This window comes from Polypterus senegalus, chromosome 8 (assembly GCF_016835505.1).
Source record: "Polypterus senegalus isolate Bchr_013 chromosome 8, ASM1683550v1, whole genome shotgun sequence".
Classification (NCBI taxonomy): domain Eukaryota; kingdom Metazoa; phylum Chordata; class Cladistia; order Polypteriformes; family Polypteridae; genus Polypterus; species Polypterus senegalus.
In genome coordinates, this window is record NC_053161.1 from 147652429 (window position 1) to 147666189 (window position 13761).

The window sequence follows — 13761 nt, forward strand, 5'->3', positions numbered from 1 at the left end:
TTGTTCACGCATCAGTTTATTGACCTTGCCCAATACTATTTTAGAGCCGTAATCTTTCCCAGCCACATTGTGTCTAAGTACCATTAGAACAATCTAGATGAGAACAGATCATTCAGCCCACCAAAGCTCACCATTCCTTTCCACTTATTCTTCCAAAATAACATCAAGTCAAGTTTTGAAAGTCCCAAAAATCTTACTGTACACCACACTACTTGGTAGCTTATTCCATGTGTCTATGGTTCTCTGTATAAAGGAAACTTCCTAATCTTTGTGTTTAATTTACCCTTAATAAGTTTCCAACTGTATCCTCCATGTTCTTGATGAACTCATTTTATCCAAATTACTTATACTGTATATATTAAAATAGAAGCGGCCCTAGCACTGACACTACTCTTAACATCAGCCAATTCTGAGAAGGTTCCTCACTCCATCACCCTTTGTCTCCTGTGTCTCATCCAATTCTACACCCATTTTCACACCACACCCTGAATTCCCTCTTATTTTAGTTTGATGTCCAACCTCTCATGTGGTCTTATCAAATGCTTTCTGAAAGTCAACATGAATAATATCATCTGCTCAATCTTGATCAAATCCTTTTGCTGCTTCCTCATAGAATTCCAACATGTTTGAAAAACGCAACCTACCTCTTCTGAACCCATGCTGACTTTTCAGTAAAACTCCTGTTCTTGCCATATGTTGCTCAATCTTTTCCTTAATAATTTCTTCCAATAATTTACCTGTGATGCATTCTTCTCCATTTAAGAATACACAGAAGTATATTCTCAGGTAGACCTAAATTAGACTTGCCACTTAACTAAAACTGCATGTGTGAGAAAACGTGGAATAACCAGAGAATTATTGGCACAGACATGGGAAGAATGTACATATTTAGTGAAAGGGCAGCACTGCCAAAAACTGCACCATTGAGATACCCCAAATGAAACCCACCTGTAAAAAATCTCCTGCCTCTTAACTTTTAGGATTTACTTTTCTAAGCATAAATTCAACCCTACTCTTTATTATCTTCCAGATTTGATTAAAAAATATCCAGTACTCTAGAAAGGAACACATTTTTTCAAAGTATCTAGAATAATTCCTAGCTGTGTTAACAGCAAGAGTGTAAGATGAGAATTATTCCCATAGACACAAAGTAATCAAAAGTAGAAGGTACAGTATTAGAAGGATATCTGCAACGCACAACATAGGCCAAATATTGTCTAAATCAGGGGTCTCCAACATGTTGCTTATATAAGACCAGTTGCTTATTGAGCCTTCCTGAGGTGCATGTCTAAAGATTCAAAAAATAATGAAGCATTTGTGGATTATCCCCCAGCAAGAGTCAAAGTGCATGTCAGGTGAGTTGCCAAAGGAATACTTCTATGGTGAGGAAAACCACAATACCTAATATAATTCTTATACCACAACGTACACTAGCTTTCACGGTACAGTAGACACAATGAAAATATGAACAACCTTGTGTTTATCCAATCAGATATGCATACATTCCTTCCCCTTCCCACAGATAATGACTACTTGAAAATCATCTGTCAATAAGACAAGTTACACTTATTTCATGTTTATCAGTCACGTCTTGCCCAGAGGGGACTGGGCGGTCTCATGGTCTGGAATCCCTACAGATTTTATTTTTTCTCCAGCCGTCTGGAGTTTTTGTTTTTCTGTCCCCCCGGCCATTGAACCTTACTCTTATTCGATGTTAATTAATGTTGATTTATTTTGTTTTATAATTGTGTCTTTCATTTTTCTATTCTTTAATATGTAAAGCACTTTGAGCTACTGTTTGTATGAAAATGTGCTATATAAATAAATGTTGTTGTTGTTGTCTTGTCAAGTCAGAAGTGGCCAATGGGAATACATCTTAACGATGCACAAGAAGCTGTTTAACAAAACGGCTAGTTAGACTAATAATATTACAGTGGACGAAAATAATGGTGCCAAGAAAAGGATGAGAAGATACTACTTTCACAAGGAATGGGAATCGAGTTAGTTTTCATGAATGTGAATGACAAGAGTGTGTGCCTCAACTGTAGCTCTACAGTTTCGGTCAGTAGAAAATGCAGTGTTTAGCACTACTTCACTAAAGTCCATCGTAATTTTGCACAGGACTTTCCAGCAAGTAGCTGGTTATGAAAAACACAGCAAACTCTATTCACTAAAGCAAGAAATCGAATGATGCAATTTACAGTAGTCCATATCCGAAGACAAGAAGCTGTTCATTGATAGAGGAATATAGTAAAGGAGGTGATGACAGGTGAATTTTTATGACCCTTAAATAAAGATAAGACAGAAGTTATGTCTGCTATTACCAATGTTAAGTTTGGTGTTAGCAAAGTCACGAGGAAGGTGTCTGTGCTTTCTGCAGATGCGATGGAGCAGTTAGAATGGGACATGGCAATGTGCAAATGGCTTTCAATTCAATGTGATGAGTCAGTGGACTCCACGGCCCAATTAGCTGTGCTCTTTTAGATGGTGTTTCAGAACTTTAATTTTATTATACTTTATTAATCCCAAAGGAAATTACTTGGTTTTTTAGATACCACTTGGGGTCAGAGATTGTACAGTGCCCTGGGAGCAATTGAAGTTTAAGGGCCTTGCTCAAGGGCCCAGCAGAGTAGGATCTCTTTTGGCAGTGACATGGATTCGATCCGGCAACCTTCGGGATACCAGCGCAGATCCTTAGCCTCAGAGCCACCACTCTGCCCGAAGAAGAGTTTTCGAAATTGCTGCTGATAAAAATCACAAACAAAGGAGTTGATATGTAAAACATTTTGAAGAAATACTTTGTGGGAAAAAGGTTTCTATTGAAAAGCTTGTGTCTGTCACAACAGATGGTGTTCTGGCTATGAGAAGGCATCATTCAAGATTTATTGCACATTGCAAGACACCCCGATGCTTTTCTAAATTTCTGAGCTATCACTGCATCATTCATCAACATACAGTATGCTCACAGATTATGGGATGTGAATACATCATGACACCTGTTAGATCTTTAATTCCTTCCGAGCAAAAGCCAAATAGATGCATAAGACTATTTCTTGAGGAATATTCAGATGAGTATTCTGATCTCCTCCACACCTAAGTCATGTCTATGCGCAGGGGTACTGAAGGAAATCAAGGCGTTCATGAAATCAAGAGGAGAGGACACTACTCTGTTGTCTGGCACTGTGTCCCTGCTTTACCTTGTATCCATGACAGATGTAACAGACAAACTGAATGACATGAACCTACAGTTACAAGGAAAGAACAAAGATATATGTGACACGATCAGAATTGTGAAGGTGTCTGAAGCAAAACTGACTGTAACACTTCCCATTTGTTGGAACGATATTGGAGAGTTATGCAGGGGCACATGATGTATCTGAAGCAGAACATTTGTCAGACCTTGTACATGTTGGGACAAAAGTTTGCAGAGAGGTTCAGTGATTTAGACAAACGTGATCCCTGTGTTGCATTCATTGCCAGAGGTAGACATAGGCGAAATTTCAGAGAAGAATGGTCTGTTCAATATCAATCCTGTCGATACAGGGATGGAAATTATGGACTCAATACCTTGCCAGTCCTCTCACTAGCTGCAGTGTTTTGTTTTTCTTTAGTTTTTTTTTATTATTATTGATTTAAGACATTGATTGAGCTAAACTGAACATTTTGACATGAATATGGAAAGTACATTTAATGTACTTCTGATGTGGATGTAAGATTGTTTCTGGTACAGGATATATTTGAGGCATATTTATACAAAAAGAACTTTTGATATGTTTGATCTGATATGAGAGGCATTTAAAGACACAATTCTTATTTTTTAGTCATAACTGATTGTCCAGACTCACATAATTCAAGAGTTTGTCTTAATAATGAAAAAGTGAGCATTTTCTTTATTTGCCAACTGATCATGATAATGCTTCTCTTTTGAAACGCTTCTAAAAATAAATCACTTTGTACGTTCATACAAAAAAGAGTCTTCCTTTAGCTCATGGGTGTCAAACTCCAGTCCTGGAGGGCTGCAGTGGCTGCAGGTTTCCATTCTAACCATCTTCTTATTTAGTGACCAGTTTTCACTGCTAATTAACTTCTTTTGCCTTAATTTTAATTATCTTGACCTAAACCCCTTTGTTGTTTCCTTAATTAGCAGCCGAATAATAGTAAGACACAAAACAAGCCACCACATGAATGGCTCTCCTGTGCCCATCACACAATTTTTTGAAAATAAAGAAAGGTGAGGGTCTCATTTTTACGGTGTTGTTAGAAAAAAAAAACACAAAATCAACAGTTTTATAAATGTCTGCTGTGGCAGAATGAGAGCAGCAACAAACTATGGAATTAAATAAGTTTAGTTAACAGCAAGAATCGGCTTCTCATTAAGAAAGGCATTGGAGTGAAATTGGTTGGAGTTTGAAGCCCCAATTTAACTAGTCATTTGTTTCATGTCTCATTTCTGTCTGGCTGTCGTTTAATGACAAAAGGAATCTATTCAGAGGACTGAATCCTTAAAAACAGGGCTATTAAAATGAAGGAAAAAAGAATGTAATTAGCAGTGAAAACTGGTCACTGATTATGAAAAGGGTTAGAGTGAAAACCTGCAGCCACTGCAGACCTCCAGGCTTGGAGTTCAACACCCTTGCTTTAGCTGATCTGGGTTTGAGGTGTTTTTTATATGCAAGGTATTTAATATAATAAGTGAATAAATAATAAAATGCAGGTAAATCATGACCGCTTTCATTTTTTCAAAGCAGTGCTTGAATGAGAAAAGGTTGGAGACTCCCAGTCTAAATTCTTTTCTAGTTAACAGGCCTGCATCATTAAACGATTTTCATACTTTTAATAGTTCTTTGAACAAAACTGTTAAGCAGAAAAAAATAAAGATTAGGGAATACATGTGTAGCATGCATATCACAGATTATAAGAAAACTCCAAAATCTTAATATTAATAGCAATTCAATGAATCACTTCTTAATATATTGTCACAATCACAGTAATGATCATGTGAAGCACTGAATTTTACAGGCAAACCCAAGAGCACTTTTATTTACTTCCACAGTCACAAAAGACTCCGCCAAAGCAACAAACCTTTGACTTATTCTTACTGGCTACCGTTGGAAACCAATGTCTTCATGTTCATTTACCACACAAGACCATGCCAAAAGCTGTCCAATTCACACAGTAATGTTATGTTTGGGCACTCAGTTGAATTGCCTATACAGCTCCCCTGTGCTTTGTTGGCCGACTACTCTGCCCATTGCTCAGATCCTCACCCCAAGATCCATCATTGTGTTCTGATATTTTATATATAAGTCGATAAATATTTTGTACATCTTTATTTGCAAGTTAGACAAACTGTAAGTAACATTAGTGTTTCAGGGTGTTATATCATTGTGTGGGAGAATGAATTGACAAGAGGCTCAAAAAAAGAGCTGGGGAATTGTCTCCTTATAATGTCTGGTGATCTTGCATGAACAAATAAGCAAAATGTTGATCAAAATAATAACATTTGACAGAAAACAGAAGCTGGATGTGACTTAATATAGAAAATGGCGACACGAAGGAAGTACTGATAGACATGATGCCATAACTGGAAAACAGAAGTGACATCATCAGGAGACAGCCGGAAGTGATGTCATTTGCTGGCACCGGACGTGACATCATCAGGAAAGGTTAGAGGTGACATCATCAGAAAGGTGACCGGAAGTGACCTAATCTTCAGAAGCCGGAAGTGGAAGCGATGAGATGGAATGTGAGACATTTTGGGAATCCAGGACTGTTGGAGTTGAGTGAATTATTTTATTATTTTTCTTCGGCAACTCTGGTGAAAGAAGGAGAGATATCACCCCCTTGTCTTGCGATAGTTCACTCATCTAAAGGACTTATTGGCTGCCTCCTAAGCACTCGTGTGTGACAATTGATAGTAACAGTAAAGCTTTGATGTTTAACTAACCAACACCCAAAGTCTTTAGGACTGACTTATGTTGAGGAATTTTATGGCAGGGTTGGGGGAAGTGCCTAAAACCAGTTTGACAAGTGATTCTCTGCAGGACATGCTCTCTCAACCAGCCCTAACATTGAGGCAAAACTACATAGATGGCAAGCTTCACTCAGCAAATAATTCTGGGGTTAGGTGTGAAAATAAGCCAGTAACTTGGGGATGAGTTGGGTTTTGGTCTAAAGTATGGCTGTTTGGGATTGGTTTTGAATCAGAGGCCATTTTGCACCATAAAGCCCTATTGGTGTAAGACAGAGAATGAATAAATTTACTTGCTTTACCCGTCCCTCTCTCTCCCTATCACACTATGGCCATGAAGAGAACACATTGAAAGCACCATTCAGCAACCATATTTGAGACAGGCATGCAGCCAGTCATGGAGAAAGCTGACTACAAATGACTTAACTAAAGACATTTAAGTCTGTGTGCTACCTGAAACTACAGATTAGGATTTATCAGGTTGTATGGTTGTCAATATTCAAATGAACTTTGCTTATTTTTATTATTTTATGAATATACAATTAATATTAATACAATATTTAAAGTTGTAACTTAACTCCTGCTTGTCTTTTACTGTACATAATAGCCTGAGGTTATAGATGTAGAATGGAAGGTTGGGAGAAGTTATAAAGTACAGTACCTTATAAACAGTGCTGTCTATGGGTTTTGAGGGATTCTGATAAAGTCTACACAATAAAGAGTACTAAAGGGGAAAACAAAGTAATAGAGAACTCTACCAAGGCAAAACAACAACACATTCCGGATGTGCCATGCAGTCTGTGACATTTGTTGTGGTAAGTACAGTAAATAGCTGGAGCCTACCTCTATTCTACCTCCTGGTCTATCCTTCTGAGGTGAGAAGCCCTCATTCATCAGGCAGCAGCTTATCCATTCAACTAGTACTGGGCATCTGGTCATCATTGCCTGTCCAATGCGCCCATATTGTCATTCTTGACAATGTTTCAATTCTGCTGTGTTTGGCACTCTTAGTGAGAGCACCTAAAGACAAGCACTGGACATGATTATGCAGCTGGATGACTGGGCCCATCCTGAAGCTCATTTCTAGTTTGCTGCAGAAAATCTGGGCTCAAGATATGGTCTTGAAGGAGGCTACCCAAATATCTTGCTAGATGTTTTCAACCTCCATTATTATCTTGAGAACTAAAAGCATGGGTGCTATGTTTCAGTGATTATCCCTGTGGAAGACTCTGCCCAGATAACCCTGCAGCAAGCACAATGTACCTCAGGGTAATGGTTTTCACCCATGGGTCCACTGAAATCTTAATGAGCTTTAAGTCAAGTATGCACATCCAAATGGTCCCCATTCCTATAGTGGCCCTCTTGCACAGGGGCTACTCTACCTTTTTTGTAATTATGCATGTCAGACAGTACCTCTGTACATGGCCTTTCTTGACAACAAAACCAACAAACTGATAGCTCCACCACACTGGGCTGCATGGTTGCTTCTCGTAAGTGATGAGTAAGAAAGGATGAAGTTATTGGATTCTTCTTCCACTGTGCATGGTGAATTGGGCTACCATCCATCAGCACTGCCTCCTCAAAGCTACTTTAGCCCAAGCTTGCTCCAGTGTTGCTGGCCTAGCAAAAAGACCAGCTGCCTAAGAGTTGGTGTTATGAGGTTTAACAAAAAAAAAGATTCACCTCAGGGGCAGCTCCAATAAGAACATCACACCAGGGTGAGAGTAATCACCTTAGGCTCTCTTCCATGCCCTGTACTTAATAACATGCCCTGTTAATTGCTGCTGCTGTCATACTATGGCTGACTTACCAAGTCGAACTTATGGTACAGTTCTTATATAAGTTTACCATTTCAAGAAACTGCTCTTCAAGAGTCTCTTTTAGCACAGCCAAATTTAAGTTTGCTGTTACATTTGCAGCAAAGTTCAGAGAAATTATTACTTGTATTCCTAAACAAAATGCAACATGTCAGTCCAGGGCAACAACCCCCCCAGTGTTTCAACCAGCTAGATTATCTGCTGTCATCAGCTTCACCTGATCCTTTGAGGCATGTGCAGCATTTAACCAAAAGAATGGTGCCACCTAACCTCTCCAGTTTCCCTAGGACTCCCCTTTTGCAATAGCTATATGTCTCTGCAGCTGTATACTGTCACTCTTGCACATTCCATACCTCAATGAAAAAGAGGCTGAAACTCATCACAAGGGTTTTTACCTATTAAGCCAGGTCGGTGTTGGTCCTGATCAGTATGAATGCCAGCTGTTTAGTTTGTGCCCATGAAGCATCTGTCGATCTTCTGTACAACAAATTTTCTCAAGTTTTATTGAATTAGTTACTTTTTGTGTGTTAGTTGTCATGTAGCTATGCCTTACTAAACTTGTGAGCTACACACTGCAAGGAATGAAATTGTAGTGGCCAGGCTATTTAACACTAGAGTCCCTTAAGTGTATGATTTTTTTTTCATTGTCCCTAAACTCCTTACATTTTCCACTGTGCTGTAAGCCTGCTTTTGTTTTGCAAATGTGTGGATTAGCAGAATGCAGCCTGCTACATTTCAGTCAGATGCAAACCTCACAAATGAAGTGTTTACCTGGTGATGTGTTTGTAAGGAATTATATAGGTAGTGAAATATTGTGATTTGAAACAAATACAATTCAGGCATATTCCGTGCCTACAACAACCTGTGTAAATATAGAATGACAGAGAAAATGCGAGGCAAGAAATGCTGAAACATGTTTTCATATGTTATAGTAATAACATTTGACGTGAAGTATAGGTTGGTGAAGTTCAAATATCCAAGAAACAGTTTCGCAAAAATTGTAATAGAACAAGTATGCTTTTATTCAAAAATAAAACCAAAGAAAAAGAAATTGCTCAATTGACATGTTGCTGACGACCCAACTATCAGTCGGGACAAAGTAAGAGATACCTGACTTGATTGGTGGATGGAATAGCAGGCTGCTTGCTGCTTGTACTGATTGACACATTTGCAAAACAAAGAGGCTGATGAAAAAGGTGTGAAGGAATTTATGGTGGCCCGGGATTAGGAGTTTTTTCGTTGGCTTCAGGGATTCTAGTGTTAAGGTCAAGTTTAATGTGAAAGGGCATCCAAACTTTGTTTATTATAAATTGAAAGCCCTGCCTTATAAATCACATGGGCAGCACAAATCTTCACAAAATTATTTTCAGATTTTGAGTAATCAATCATTACAATTTACACTATGATTTGCCCTTTGACCTAATTTGTTGATTTCAGATATTTAGTATTTCAACACTTCCTTAGCTTGACTAGTCTTTTCAGTGTGTCCTTTATTCTGTAATATTTGGATTTTATGTCTGCCCTGAACATTCCTTTCATAATCAAACATGGATAGCACCAAACTGCTTTTGTTTCATCTGTTTTATTTGGTGATCTCCTCATATCCCTTGCTTCCTAAAGTTGTTTAATGCAAAATCCAATTATTGCATATTTTGGCCTCCTTGACATCATTCTGTGGCACAAGGGTCATTACAAGATCACAATGTACTGTTAGAATATATAAAGATTGTGAGTGAAAGAACCAGCACTTTGCATGGTTTTGTCTGGAGAGGCTGGGCAGTGCAGGACACGACTCCTCGCCAGACAATCACATACTTTTGATAAGGCAACTTTTGAAAAAGCGGTTGATACTTCTGAAAAAATAACCTTCACAAAAAAACAAGTCACCAGAAATGTATGGATTTTCAGCCTCTCACAATCAATAAAAACTTAATTGATGCACAACCATATTGCAGCTTTGCCTCTTTTGGTTATACCCTTTAGGAGAGCTCTCCTTGCCAGGCTTTGATTGGCTATTTGAGCTGGCTGTATGAAGTGACTACAATGAACTCTGTCATGAAGAGTCACTGACAAGTTTTCTGCATAGAATAAAATGAACTTCTCCAGCTTCTCTTTTCTCTTTTTTACATTTGAAATCATGTAAGAGATTGCAAGAGTAAAAAATGAATCAATCTAGGATAGTATTGTACCTTTGAGGTTTTTGAATTGTGAATTCTGAAATGTTTGCATCTTTTCAAATGCAATTCTTGCTTTATTGGCATTTTTACTAAGTCTATGATAAGTTTGTTCACGCATCAGTTTATTGACCTTGCCCAATACAATTTTAGAGCCGTAATCTTTCCCAGCCACATTATGCCTAAGTACCATTAGAACAATCTAGATGAGAACAGATCATTCAGCCCACCAAAGCTCACCATTCCTTTCCACTTAATTTTTCCAAAATAACATCAAGTCAAGTTTTGAAAGTCCCAAAAATCTTACTGCACACCACACTACTTGGTAGCTTATTCCATGTGTCTATGGTTCTCTGTATAAAGGAAACTTCATAATCTTTGTGTTTAATTTACCCTTAATAAGTTTCCAACTGTATCCTCCATGTTCTTGATGAACTCATTTTATCCAAATTACTTATATATATTAAAATAGAAGCGGCCCTAGCACTGACACTACTCTTAACATCAGCTAATTCTGAGAAGGTTCCTCACTCCATCACCCTTTGCCTCCTGTGTCTCATCCAATTCTGCACCCATTTTCACACCACACCCTGAATTCCCTCTTGTTTTAGTTTGACCCAGGTTCAAATAATAGAAGGTTTATTAAATTCACCTCCATAAAGTTACAAAATACACAATATATAGGTTTTCTCTCTCCACAATGCATAACACCTCTTTCCAGTTCCTCTTGCCACCGCATTGCCATCCTCCAGTTGAGTGTTGCCTTCCTTCCTCCCAGCTCCAACTTGTCTGGATAAGGGAGTGTGGTCCCTTTAATTAAGGACTCAGGAGTACGTCCGGTGCCAGGGCCACTGTCTGTTGGAAGCACTTCTGGGTCATGTGAAAGTCCATTACAGCATGGAGCTTGTCTCCCTTCAGCACACTATCGTGGTAACCAGTGACCCTGGGCACCGATATCCAGGGCCACTGCAATCTAGTGTGGTGGAGGAGTAAACACTCCATCATCAGTGGGCTGTCCGTCCATCCCTTTTGGTTCTTCCTTCTAAGTCTGATCCATTTCTCCTCCCCAGCTGGGATGCCTATCTGTCTACTAGGAGCCTCCCATCCGGGTAAGGAATCATACCCTATTCTGGCCGGGATGTCCATCCCGCCCATGTGGCATCTACTGTACAATGCTTTTCAAAGAAAAACAGAATGCACGCTCATTCTTAGACTAGGACCACACATTTCTTCAGGTCTAAATGACCAACTAACTTTGTTTTATCTCTCTCTTCATCTTCTGTAATGGCAGCTTTTTCTCAATTACTCTCAACTTTACCCTGGATTTCTTTCTTCCATCTGGTCCTATATATGTTACCTGTTCTTTCCTTTTCAGCTGCACACCTGCTGCAGGTGATACAGCCAAACTGTTGGGTGTTTTACCTTGTTTCCTTTTTAGTGTGGAAATATCCTTTAACCATTTTTTCCTTTGATGATGCATGGCTGACACACCACTATACTAACTTAATTGTCAGTTTTGTCCTGATATGTAAAACCATAGAAATGAAGGATAGGATATTTACAATTTGCTTTTACATGACCATACTGCTCCACCATTTATTACCAGGAGACTGCAGTATTGGTCTATGCATATATGATAAATAATGAACTCTATTAAAATTCATAAAAAATGTAAAGATATTTATTAGAAAGAAATATTTCTTTTATCAATATCAATCTGTCAAATGCTAATTACTTTAGTTTGACCAGCAACATAACTAATAGACCCTATTCGAATGAGAGTCCTATAAGCATGGCTTAAAAGAACATGTGCCGTAAATGTAACGCAATTCTTTGTACACAACACATTTGGTACTTGGTGACTGTGGGCGACAGAGTGTTCATGTAGTACTGCCCTGATGGTTGAGAAGTGTTGGACACCTTGTAATAAAGAAATGCCTTTGCGGTAACTATTCACATCAGCCTACACGTTCCACACCATCCAATTGATTGTCACTATTTAGGTCACTATCATTATCAGCAAAATATTCATCTTGCAAGAAATCAAAACATCATCAGCTTAATGCCTTTCACGTGACAACATAACAATGAACTGTTTATTTATAAAACTATTTTCATCATAAAAATATGGCTATCCACTAGAGGGCAGCACTTACAGTAGATAACTGAGATGTGGTAGCAACTGGCTGCATACTGACATAGGAGTTATATCGTATGTCACACCTTGACAGGCTCAATGAGCGATGATTTAACTCATACCTCACATTCAAAGTGTTAATTATTTAATTTGTTTGTGTGAACATGAGTAAAATTTCTCACAATTTCAATGACTTTACACATCCAGCACTAGACTTTTTACAGAATCCCAGAGGTTATTAAAGTAATCTTCTACTATAATCCAGCAAATGCAATTTGTTGTGATAGGGAAAAAAAGAAAAAACATACAAAAATAATTCATAATCCTTTCCTAATTTACCTATTGTAATATTAATCAACATTTTAGCAAGAATGAGTAGTAATTTAAATGTATATCACAACTTCACATAATGTGGCTTAATTAAATCCTTTTATAGAGACATGCAGAATAATTGTTGGCAGAATTCTAGTCCTAAAAAGCTGTAAAAGCCTCTGTAAGTAGACTGTCATTTTATTTTAGTTACATAATATGTTTAATTGTAATAGTAAATGGGGAATGCGTATTTGGGACATAAAAAAATCAGTAATTTTATAAATTAATATAAAAGGTACTGCTTACAGGTGTAATTAAACAGGAACAAAATGTAGCTCTAATACAATCATGGCTATTATTTACATATTGAATTTTTAAATGTTCAATGCAGTATTATTTCATTTTTTTTATATATCTTTAAGTATTTTGCTCAGGTATACAGTGCTGCTCTCACTGCCACATCTGTACTTGTTAAACACTCAGGTTATTTACTTTGGCATTATTGCTGTTTAGAGAATTAGAGCAGGCCTCGTTTGGGCACTTAGCTGAGTTTTTGAAGAGCAGTGAAAGAGATTATAACCTGAGGGCCTATCAGATCAGCATGTCATGAGGAGAAAGCTGCTACATTTCACAGATGCCTCTCTCCAAGATGCTAATCAGCAACTTAAGTAACACACATTTTTACATACTTTGTGTTTACACACAGAAATTGCAGATGATTCCCTTTGTTTGCATGTCCATTTTGGTCACTTTAAGGTGACTGTATTAGAGAAGACTATTGAGGTAATATTAAAAATAAATATAATTTTGTATCTGCTATACATTGACTTGCCAATGTAAGTTTATTTAATAAATTATGTAGTCATCTTTTACTAATAGTATTTTCTCTAAAGACTATACGATTTCATTTCTATCTCAAATCAGAGAGTGGCATTTACAGAGTGTGCAGTTGATTAACCAAAAAACACACAATAAAGGGAAAACACTGCCATGAGTCCTGTACATTTGAGCTCTTAAAGTTCTGCTGTTGGGCCTTGGGGATGTCCCAAAGGCCATGGTTACAGAAGTGTTCAGCTCTATGATGCCCCATGCCAGTATCACCCTAGCACAACCTTCAAGCCTGGGCATCTAATAATTATGAACCGAGAGCATTGGTGAGGTGGAATGAGACATAATAAGAATAAATAAATAAAAACAGTGAGTCGTTATTTGGAACAAATAAAACACAAATGAAATCAAAAACCTGTGTACGTCATGAACTAACTTATAAGGAAATTGCAAACAACAACAACATTTATTTATATAGCACATTTTCATACAAAAAAATGTAGCTCAAAGTGCTTTACAAAA